A 12,184-nucleotide genomic window follows, 5' to 3' on the forward strand; every position below is an offset into this window, starting at 1 on the left:
GTGTGTGGTATGAGCCATGGGTAACAGGCTCACTAGATGTGTGGGTGCTCAAGACGAGAAGGCATTACCAGATAAGGGAAGGGGACCTCCCCAGAGTCCCTGACGGCATAACCTCTGTGTCGCACACTGCCAAGGGAGCCACCGCCACCAGCATAAGTGTATGTGAACTCAGGAACCTGTCTGCAGGGACACCAGAAGGGACAAGTAGAGTCCACCTCCCAAGCAAGTCCTACCTCATTCCCCAAAGCCATAGGAAAATCCCGTCTTGTTTCCAGGCCTGAACCCAGCTGAAGAGGTTACTTCTTTTTCTATTGTCTTCTACTACAGCAACCGGGCCCAAAAGAACAGCTCCGCATGCGTGGAGTTGATGAGTCCCTTGTGCCTTTTGGACTTTCGGGGATAGCTCTCTGCAGCGCACGGAGCAGCCCGGAGAGTGATGAGGCTACAAGGCCAGGAGTTGGACTGAACCTGTTTCTTTGCACTGTTTTCAGAGCCAGTAAATAAAGATTTTCTATTATGTCACCCCCCCCCACCACACACACACTTCTTTCTTTCTTGATAGTGTCTCACGTAGCCCAGGCTAGCCTCAAACCTGCTCTGAAGGCGAGGAGTTCTCGGAATTCTGATCCTCTGCGTTTTTTCACCACCGCCCCCAAGTGTTGGCATTACTGTTATGTGCCGCCATGCCTGGTTATGATGCTGGGGCTCAAGCCAGGGCCTTGTGGCATGCCAAGCAAGCACTCTACCAATTGGGTTACACTTCTAGGCCATTTCATTTTCAAACAGGGATAGAAAGAGGTTGATTGTTGGAAAAGCACAGGAAGTCAAGGGGATGCAAACAGAGCCGGGAAGTTGGGAAGGTTTGGGATCCCTGTCTGATGGCCACACGTTTCCCAGCCCAGCTCCTGAGGTTCTGCCATCTCCCTCTGCCTCAGCTTCAGCAGGTGGCCACTTTGGGGTGTATCCGTGAGGCTGCCATATGATTGGACCTAGAACCTCTGAGCTGGGCAGGGCACCGAGCCTCAAAATCCCAGCCTTGGGTTTTTGATGGTCTCTCTCATCAGGTGTGGTGAAGTGTTCGGCGGTGAAGTGTTCGGATGCCGAAATCACAGAGTGCTGACCCCACTGGAAAACGTGACGGTAGCTTCTTCCCAGGGAGTGTTTATTACGTATGCAGCCTCTCCTGGAGACCTGCCTTCAGGTTGGTGTGGTGTGAGTGTGGGAGTTGTGGCTGGTGGAGGTCACTGAAGGAAGGCTCTTGAGGGCTATGGCTCAGCCCTGCTTCCAGTGTCTTCTCTGATTTCAGATATACTAAGATGTAACAAGCCATGCCACAAAGGCTCCTGTTGCCTCCACTGAGCCCAGCTGCCTATGTTGTCCTCGCCATGTTGGACTGTACTCTCTCGACTGTGAGCCAAAGAAACCGTTCTCACCTTAAGACACCCCTGTCAAGTATTGTCACAGACAAAAAGCAGGCTGTCAAGTCAATCTTTGCACTAATCCATGGGGTGAGTACAACTGTCGCCCCTACTTTATAGATAAGGGCACAGACATTTGAGTCACTTGTCCACACAGCAGGGAAATGGGACAGCCAGGTGTTAGTGTCATTCCATTGGAACTGTGTCCCTTTTATGAAAGAGCCTCGCCCCTGGGGTGTAATCCTCAAGAGCATCTCTCCACACCTCTCTGTCTCTGCTCCACCCCCTCCCTGTTGACAGCTCTGCATACTCAGCTGGGCTGATCAAGTACAGATGACCTAGGGCCCAGTGTGTGTGTGTGTGTGTGTGTGTGTGTGTGTGTATGTGTGTGTTTGCTGATGTTTGCAGTTGTCCACACTCAGCTCAGAAAGTGACTATCTGTCTCTGTGAAGCCGATCCTTTACATGGAGAACTCTGAGGGGGTGAGACTTTGTACGGCCTTTGAGCCCCTTCAGGTGTCCCATGTTTAGGGGACAGTGGGTGGCTTCAGGCACAGCCAGTGCGAGTCAGATGCCCAGCAAGGCAGTGGTTGCAGAACTAGACAAGCCTGGTGTTTGAAAACAGCGTATCTAGGGAGGAAAAAAAAAAGTTAATTTTTTTTATTTTTTTGGTTTTTTTGAGACAGGGTTTCTCTGTGTAGCTTGGCTGTCTTAGACTTGCTTTGTAGACCAGGCTGACCTTGAACTCACAGAGATCCACCTGCCTCTGCCTCCCAAGTGCTGGAATTGAAAAAAAAAAAAGTTCTTCGTTTTAGTAACTGCAAATTTATGTGAAGATATACAAATACATTTTTGATTTCCTGGCATTGGGGGCACCCTTTGCTCTCCCGTACTGCCTTGGTGAGGGTTTAGAATGGGGGACAGTGCAGGGACACATTCAGTGTCACCCAGGATGCCAATGTAGGGCCACCAAGGAAGCCAGGCCTTGGCTAGGGCAGCCACTTAGCAATTTCTTTCTGCCTTTCCCTCTGCGGGGTGGGGGCTGGGGGCTGGGGGCTGGTGGGGCGGGGAGGTGCCTGCTGGCTCATCCACCCTGGAGAGCGGAAACATTAAACATTGATGGCCTTTTCTTTTTGAAGCCATTTTTGTGCAAAGCACACCACTTGGCTGGCAGCTCCAGCGGTTGCAGGTGAATCGGTTTTTCTCTGCAAAAACTCTCTAGACACAACCTTTTTCTGCTCCAAGGCCGTTCACAAGCCTCCTGATCTACTACTCACCCAGGGCTTTGCTAGGCCAGGAAGGGGCTCAGAAGATAAGCCTTTGGTGGGAGCCGGGGCCTGGCAACCTCCACATTGCCTGCCCACTTTGGGTGCTTCCTGGAGCGTCAGTCAAGGGAGCGGCTCACACGGGCAGCAGCAGGAGAGTGGGCAATAGTTTACCGGGGACAGAGCCAGTGGCCCCAGGAGCACACCCCACTGGGCCTGTCTCCAGCTGTGCGGCTTCCAGCAGGTCCCGAGCCTCTGTGAGCTGCCCTTTCCTTTCCTCCACCATGATTGCAGGGCAATGGGCCTGGAAGGAGCTGCTGTAGAGTAAGATGGAGGGTTTACCAGCTTAGCCCATGACAGATGCTCCTATAATTCACAACTAAAAGTCCTAAGTGTGACAGCGATGATATTTGAATGGCTGAGGGCTGAGGAGAGAATTAGGTTTAGGTGAGGTCATGCCAGTAGAGTCCTCTTGATGGGATTATAAGATGAGGTCAGGGCCGTCTCAGCCTCTCTGTTGGGCGTGTGAGGCCACAGTGAGAAGACCGCTGTCTGCAGGCCAAGGAATCCAAGCTCTCTGAAGAATCCAACCACGCTGGCACCGGACCTGTGAGGAGATGCATTTCTGCTTGTTTAAGCCACCCAGGCTGTGGCATTTTGTTATACTGACAGCGGTCTAAGCAGGCTAATGCAGCAAGCGGTTGATTCAGGGCAGTGTGACTTGTAGGCCACAGATGGATCTATTTTTCTAGATGGGTGAGAAGGAAGACAAGCACTGAGGCAATTCTGGGTACTCATTCTAAATCTCCTCCAATGGCTCAGCCCAGACCCGAGCCCCCCAGTAGCATCTTTATAAGTGGTTGTTGAGTGACTGTTGGATGGTTGGCTGGCTGGTTGGATAGGTGCATGGGTGCATGGACTAAAAGAAAGGGACGGTGGCTCATGTACTCTAAACTACACGATGACCCAAAGGAAATGTCCACGTGTTTAAGCTCACAGGGACCTAAGAAATGGCAATAGGGTAGACCTGGTTGCACCTCATCCTACATTGAGCCATATGTACACCTGACTTCAAACAATGGGGTAAGTTTCTCCTTGCTTAGCAACTTCTTTTATAGTGAGATATATATGTGTGTGTGTATATATATATATATATATATATTTATATAAATAAAGTCCTCCAGGACATATCAGTTAATAGGAGACAAAGCACCCATCCTGTCAGAACTAGTTTTGAGTGCCTGTGCTGTAAGGCAGACTGTCTTTTCTGAGTGAACTTTTAGGGAAATACCCCTGTCGTCCCTATTTACCACGTTATGCCTATGCATAACTGAGTGCGCACATGATTAAGGTCAGATGCATCATGGGAAGGAATATACGCCTTGCCCCTGGCCATGTTAGTTTAACTCAAGCTAGATGCTAAAATGGCTAAGGTCATTCACACAAGCATCGAATTCTTATTTGACCTCAAGAAGAGATTCTGAGCATGAAGTCACGGGAGCTGTTCTGACTGGCAGGAGTTTGTATATACAGTGACACGCGACATTATACTTGACCTTATTACTTTGCCGGGCAAGGTCAGTAGAAAGTCTGTACCTGGTCCCCTCTAAACTCCGCCATGCGGACCTTCTTCCTTTGCTGAGTTGAATCCTTATCCTTAAAGATGAAACGATGAATTACATTAAAAGAGTAAACAGAGCAAATGGTTGTGATCAAGGTAACAGCTTTTTCACTCCGTGAGTCCTTCTGGTGAGCCATGAGGGATAGTTCACCCTGAACATACTAAGGCAGCAATAGTGACAACAAGTCAGGGTAGATTGGGAGTAAGTTAAGGAGTGAACTGGAAGATGGATTAAGGCCGAGGAGATGTGCTTGTTAAAGGAAGAAGTGAATACAGAGGCCATTGGTAAGAAGAGGACCCAGACTTTTAAAATTGCATGTAGCTTATAAAAACAAAATGAAGGGAAAGAGGTCATTAGGGGTCAGACCTTGCAGGGCCTCAGAAACCATGTAAAAAGGCAGGATGTGCCAGAGTCAAAAGTCATAAGAATGTTGAGAACTGTTAAAGTGTTTCCACCTCTTGTGATTTAATAATTTTTTGTTTTGTTTTGTTTTTTCAAGACAAGGTTTCTCTATGTAGCCTTGGCTGTCCTGGACTCACTTTGTAGACCACGCTGGCCTCGAACTCACGGTGATCCGCCTTCCTCTGCCTCCCGAGTGCTGGGATTAAAGGCATGCGCCACCACACCTGGCTTCGAGAGCTCATGTTTTAAAACAACAACTACAAGGCAGACAATGAGAGAGCAAGAGAGCAAGAGAGAGAGAGAGAGAGAGAGAGAGAGAGAGAGAGAGAGAGAGAGAGAGAGGAGAGAGACAGAGAGAGAGAGACAGAGAAGGGAGAGAGAGACAGAGAGAGAGAGACAGAGAGAGAGACAGAGAGAGAGAGAGAGAGAGAGAGAGAGAGAGAGCGAGAGAGAGAAGGGAGAGAGAGAGAGAGAGAGAGAGAGAGAGAGAGAGAGAGAGGGAACTGATAATGGTATAAGCTTTTCAAACCTCAAAGTCCAGCCCTAAAGACACATTTCCTCAGCAAGGCTACACCTCTTAATCCTTCCTAAACAGTTCCACCAGCGGGAGGACCAAGTATCCCAACATATGAACTGCTTATGGAGGCCGTTTCCTTCCAAACCACCACATTTACATCAAGGCTGTCTGCCTGCAAGTGATGGAAGAGAGAGAGAGAGTCTGGAATGGTGAGAGCAGAGTCACCAAGGTCCTGAACCAAGGTAGGAGCTAAGCAGGAGGGGTTGTGTTTGGAAAACCCACAGGCGCGGGACACAAGGATTTGATGAGAGACTGACTATGGAGAAGAGTGAAGGGTGGAGTCTTGGGGGCCTTGGTAGGCGGTGATGCTGGTGACTAGAACTTGGTACTCTAGGGAGAGACTGGGTTTTAGGTTCAGATACTATGTTCCTTGGTCTAGTCTGGGTTGATATAACCAAGAGCCTCAAAGGCAATGGCTTCATTTAGTAGTGCGCCTCCTTTGCAAGTTCCAGTCTAGGCGGTCTGAGTGGAAGCCGTGCACCCAGGAGCCTCCCTCTTGCCGCCCTGTCATGCATGCTGTTCTCTCTTGTGAGGCTACAGCTGGCTCATTGTTATCATGGAAGGCTCAGGGAGGAGGAAATTGTGCATATCCGAGTCCAATGTTCCAAATGTGCAGTGAAGACTCAAGTTGGGCAGAGCTCTTGAACTGGCAAGAACTTAAACTCACTGTTGCCAACGGGCTGGTGGGTCTAGCGCTCCGTTTGGAGGATATCGTTTTGTTTTGTTTTGTTTTTTTGTTTTTTCGAGACAGGGTTTCTCTGTGTATCCTTGGCTGTCCTGGACTCCCTTTGTAGACCAGGCTGGCCTCGAACTCACAGCGATCCACCTGCCTCTGCCTCCCGAGTGCTGGCGGTTCCCTGACGGTCGGCAGTTTTGAGTTTAAGGTGTAAAAGCCTAGGGTTGCTTGAAGGCGGCAGCCAATAAGATGAGGTGTGACAAAGCCCTGGATCGAAAAGTGCCCATTGATTTTTAGCAACTGACAGGCGATAAAACAATGCCACAAACGATAATTTACCATCGTAGCGGAGGAATGGGTGGCAGGCAAGGAGGCGTGGCGTGGCGTGGCGTGGCGTGGCGTGCGGGGGGAGACAGCTAGCATAGGCCGTTCTGTGGCAGGCTTAGCTTAGAATGGAAGGTCACGGAGGAGTAGAGGCCAGAAGGGGGTGTAGGGTAGAAGATTGATTTGCCATTTTAAGAGCTAAATCGAATGTGCTGACACACTTGAGCAAGATTCAAGAGGAGGGCCAGCAAGAGGGCTCAGCAGGGGGTAAATAGTGCCTGCGGCCTAACCATACAGCCTGTTGTTGACCTGGTGTCAAGTCCCAGAACCCGCATAAAGATGGAAGATAAGAATGGACTCCACAGCCGGGCGTGGTGGCGCACGCCTTTAATCCCAGCACTTGGGAGGCAGAGGCAGGCGGATCTTTGTGAGTTCGAAGCCAGCCTGGTCTACAAAGCGAGTCTAGGACAGCCAAGGCTACACAGAGAAACCCTGTCTGGAAAAGTACCCCCCCCCAAAAAAAAATGGACTCCACAGAGCTGTCCTCTGACCTCCCATGTAAGTGCCGTGGTACGTGCCTCCACCATATACATACACACAGTGAGACTAATAATTAATAAAAAGTTAGAAAAGAGACCTAGAAAAGATTCAGGAGGAGAGGGGAGGAACAACTGGGTCAGACGGGAGAGCTGGCTTCAGACAGGAGGAGGGAAGCTAGTTACCTCTTCTTTCATGGTGGGGAAGAGGAGCATCATGGGACAGATTAGTGTACAGGTGGCCGAGAAACAGGGGTTGTTACTTTCTGAAGCTTCCTGTTTCCTTGGTGACCTAAGTGATCAGGTCAAGTGCCGGGCCTAAGAGCATAGGGAAGGGCCTGGGCAGTGGTGGCGCACAACTTTAATCCCAGCACTCAGGAGACAGAGGCAGGTGGATTGCTGTGAGTTCGAGGCCAGCCTGGTCTACAAAGTGAGTCCAGGACAGCCAAGGCTACACGGAGAAACTCTGTCTCGGAAAAAAAAAACACAAAATAAATAAATAAATAATAAATAAATAAATAAAAATGGAAAGGGTCCAAGGAGCTGGGAAAGTCAATACAGCTGTTGTGAGGATGGAGATGATGGCTTCAATGGAGCATCGAGAACAATCGATCACTGGAGGCAGTGAAGTGCTAAGGCGTGCCCAGGAGCCCTGACGTGCTGAGGCGTGCCCGGGAGCCCTGTAGTCCTATTCTATTGTTTTGGGAACAAATCATCACACACTCAATGGCTCAAGCACTCCACATCTATTACTTCACAGTTCAGGCTGCTTCATGGGGCTGAAAAGAAGATGTGCACAGGGCTGTGTTTCTCCTGAGGCTCTGTGGGAAGAAGATAAGGCCTTCATGCATCTCCACCTCACGGCCCCTCCCATCTTCAAAGCGAGGAACCCAGCTGCCCCAACCTCGGCCTCCGGCACATTTCTGGATCTTCTGCCTCTCTCTCTTTCCGAGGGCCTCTGTGATAACACTCGGGTCATATGGACAATCTCCTTGGTGAAAAATCCTTATAATTTTAAGAATGATTTACTGGATTATTTATTTATGTGTACGTGTATGTATCAGCACAAGTGAGAGGGCCAGAGAGCTGGGAGGCCAGGTTGAGTGACTTCCCTCATGGACACAGATGCTCCTTCATATGGTGTGGGTGGGGCTCGGACATAAAGGAAGCCTGTCACCAGGGGCACCATCTCAGGTGCACGCGCAGGAATGGAGGAGGAGTTAGGGAGTTAGGGAGTGATAGGAAAGGATGGGATGGCCCATCCATGCCCTCAGAGAAAGCTTTTGTCTGGAGCCTGAGGAGGAGGAGTTTGGCAGTATCGGCATTTGGCACTGGAAGAAGCTTCCTCCTGTAACCCCAAGTCTGGCAGTACATGACCCTCACTTTCAAGACATTTGTTCCTGAGATCATCTTGCCAGTTTTGTTGGAATCTGCATGCCTCAGGCATAGCTCTTCCAGCAACTTTTTCGGGTCGCTACGCATCCCCAGATCTCCTTTTTTTTCCCCTTACCACACACCTCCTGGGGCTGGGCAGCCAAGGGCAAGCCTTTCTAGGGAGGGTAGCTTCCTTCAGAGGGTCTGGGGGAAGCAGGGTCGTCACAGAAGGGTGTGGAGTCATTTCTACAGGCAGGTGGAAAGCAACTCAGTGACAAGATTTGAAGATGTGGGGAGTTCTGGAGAGCGCAGTGGAAATGGAGGCTGGGTGGTAGGGTAGCTAGAGCTAGGGCAAAGTCCTAGAGGCAGGAGATTGTGAAAACGACCACAGCTGCGTCCCTGTCACCATATCTTCTGGAACTGCCATTCTCAGACAAGGGTAGGAATGCCCTTTCTCTTTTTCTCTTGAGCCTAGAAAAGATTTTCCATCTTCTGAGACTTCCATTTCTTCTGAGACTTCTTGCCTTCAGGATACTTGTCCATGGGTCCAGGCACTACGCTGAATGATTTTCTAGCCACATAGACAGACAACCGCCATGCTGCTTCCCCGTCAGGTCTTTGAGTCAGGGTGTCACCAGCTGAGCCTAGATTCAGCTGTGGAGCCTCCCAGTAGAGTTCTGTGCTGGGAAGGAGAGAGAAATCGTGAGGCTCTGGTCCTGGTGAGCTGAGCTGAGAACCCTTGAGTGTATTTAATGATTGTGTGTGTGTGTGTGTGTGTGTGTGTGTGTGTGTGTGTGTGTGTGTGTGTAGGTCAAAGGTTGGTTCCCTACCTGACATAAAATCTCAGGGATTGAATTCAGGCCGCTAGTCAGGCTTGGTGGCAAATGCCTTTACCCACGGAGCCATCTTGCCAGGCCTCCAGCCCATATTTAATGGCTGTTTAAAAAAAAATGCTCCTATCAGGGTTGGGGATTTAGATCAGTGGTAGAGCACTTGCCTAGGTGCTGTATCTGGGACCCATATAGGGACCTGAAGTCAGGTGGTCCATCCTGGGCTCTTGTCCCTCCCTTGAAGCTTCAGTGGCTCGACTTGGGTGACACAGGGCGGGTACTGGACTAGTACAGCTAGGCTTCTGGGGCCCCTGGGCTTTTTCAGCCTTGTGTGTGAGCTTTATGAAATTCCCCAAGGTGGAATAGAGGTCATTGGATGGGGCCTGCAAGTACCCTAGCCATTACTATCCAAAAGTCTGGGGAACATGAAAGGTGAAATCAGTGGTTGTCAGTGGAAGAAACTTGTCCACAGGGGGGACCACTACCAGATGCAGGTATGCTGTCCAAGAGCAGTGGGCATGAGAAAGCCTGGTTTCCAAGAGGCATTCTAGAACAATCCCAACAGTGCAAACTCCTTGAGAGCTGTCAGTAAACACTCTCGAGCATTCAAATGCAATCTTTAAAAAAAGGATTTTGCATTTATTATTTTAATTATGTGTAGACACGCCTGTCTGCATGTGGGTATGTGGCACGTGGGGGAGGGTACCCGCAGAAGCCAGAGGCATCTGATCCCTTGGAGCTGGAGTTAGTTACAGTAGGTTGTAAACTACCTGTTATGGATGCTGAGAACTGAACTCAACAACAGCAGTGCACGCTCTTAGCCACCCAAAGCTCCAGCCCCTCTGACGAAGTGTTTAAACTGTTTATTTATTTATTTATTTTACTATAGCATTTCCTTGTTTAAAATCTAATTCATTCTCTCAAAGACCCTTGTGGCCAGCGTCCTTCCCTGATGGCAGGAATGGGGGCTGTGACAGGCTGACAGCTGCCCATCACCGCTAGCATAGGGGCATAGGAAGGAATGGCTGGGTTTTATCACCATCTTTCCTGGCCCTTGGCCACATCGCTGCAGCTGCTGTGGATGTGGGCAGAGGAGGGAGGCGGCAGTGTCACGCTGGGCCATGCTTCTGGGCTTGTTCAATCCTACTAACATTGTGGTCCCAGAAATCCAGGGACAAAGACTTCAGGAGATTTTCCATCCTTCACCCCCGACAGGGGCCATTTTCTCATTTCCTTCCTCAACCCCCAATTTCTATTTTGGAAAGGCGTAGCTCAACAATAAAGAGGAAATAAGGCAGAAATCCTACCATGTGGCAGGAAAAAGGAACGTGGAGGGTAAAAAAATAACGTCTTAGGTCCGTGGTCTATACGCATGCACTCTGCAGCTGCTGTGTGATCTTGCGTGAGTGACCACCCTTTTCTGTGCCTTGGTTTTCCTCTCTGCTGTCAGGCTACCATGGCTGTTTGCCTTGGCTTTACTGATGTTCGGAACTGACCATTCTGAGGGCTGGGAAGCTGTTCTTGGTGCTGCACATGACTTGAAAGCATCCTTGGTGCTCTCCAGAAGACCCATATGTACCTGCTTCAAGCAGAAATGTCTCCAGACATCGGCAAATGGCCCCTGCTGTGCAAAATCTCTTTTCTCACTGGAGAGCCACTGGGCAGGGGCTATGTCTCCTTTAAAATTTTAAAGGTTGCCTTACTTTCTCTCTCTCTCTCCCTCTCCCTCTCCCTCTCTCTCTCTTTCTGAACTTGTTTCTATTGATGAACAGATGTGATGAGGCCAGGCCAGGCCTGCTGGTCGTGTGTTCAATGGTGGTGTGTTCTTGTGTGACAAAGGCATGAGCTCCAACCTGTACCTCTCTTGGGAAGAGGCTGACACAGATCCAGTTTATAGAAAGGGCTGGAGCAGAATCCTCTGCTCCTATAGCTAGAGTAAAGATGAGGCCAGATACCTAAAGTGGGATTCAAGGGAGGGGGGGGGGGAGCTCAGGGCACATGAGGTTGGTACTGTCATAGGTGAAGACTTTTTTTTTTTTTGAGACAGGGTTTCTCTGTATAGCCTTGGCTGTCCTGGACTCACTTTGTAGACCCAGCTGGCCTCGAACTCACAGTGATCTGCCTGCCTCTGCCTCCCCAAGTGTTAGGATTACAGGCGTGCACCACCACACTGGCTAAGACTTTACTTTTAAGTGAGCATGCCTCAAAAGGTTTGGGAGCAGAAAGGCAGGAGAGAGAGAGAGAGAGAGAGAGAGAGAGAGAGAGAGAGAACTAAAAGGTGTCTCCAGGGACAGAGCCTGGCCAGCTGTCTCCCAAACCCTTCTCTCCTCGTGTGGATAACATTCCTACGTGCTCTTGGATGGACTGAGGTGACTGGCTTCTGGCTGACAATGTGTGAGAAGCAGGTCACAACTTCCTGCTCCATTAAAACCAAAATTATCTACTGTCAACATCCACCTGCCACAGGGGACCCTCCATAGTCTGGGACTCCAGCCTCTGGATGACAGCATAGACCAGGCCCTGCCTCGACACTCCACTGGGTGGTGGGCTTCATAGGAGAAATGGAGTTCTTTTCTCTTCAGTATTTACACTTGAGGTTGTCGAGCATATAGTGGCTTCCTGTTAAGAAACACAGTGTAGGCCAGAATGGTGGCTACTCAGGTGGCCCAGGGATGGGCTGAGTGTTTACTTTTTCTTCCTTTAGAAATGAATGTGCACGCCTTTAATCCCAGCACTCGGGAGGCAGAGGCAGGTGGATTGCTGTGAGTTCGAGGCCAGCCTGGACTACAGAGTGAGTCCAGGATAGCCAAGGCTATACAGAGAAACCCTTTCTCAAAAAACAAACAAACAAACAAACAAACAAACAAATAAAAAAGTATGGTGGCTCATGCCTTTGGGAGGCATAAGGCAAAAGGTTCTCTGTGAGTTCAAGGCCAGCCTGGTGTGTGTGTGTGTGTGTGTGTGTGTGTGTGTGTGTGTGTGTGTGTGTGTGTGCGCGTGCACACGTGTGCTCAGGAACCGTGCTCAGGAACCCTGTCCTTGTCTTTTGAGACAGAGTCTCTCATTGACCTTGGAGCTCATTTGATTGGCCAGAGAGCACCTGAGATACTCCTGTCTCTGCCTTCCCAACAAGCGGGGGATTGCTGGCGCCCATCACCTTA

The sequence above is a fragment of the Acomys minous genome (assembly GCF_964271855.1).
Source record: "Acomys minous genome assembly, chromosome: 12".
In the NCBI taxonomy this organism is placed as follows: Eukaryota; Metazoa; Chordata; class Mammalia; order Rodentia; family Muridae; genus Acomys; species Acomys minous.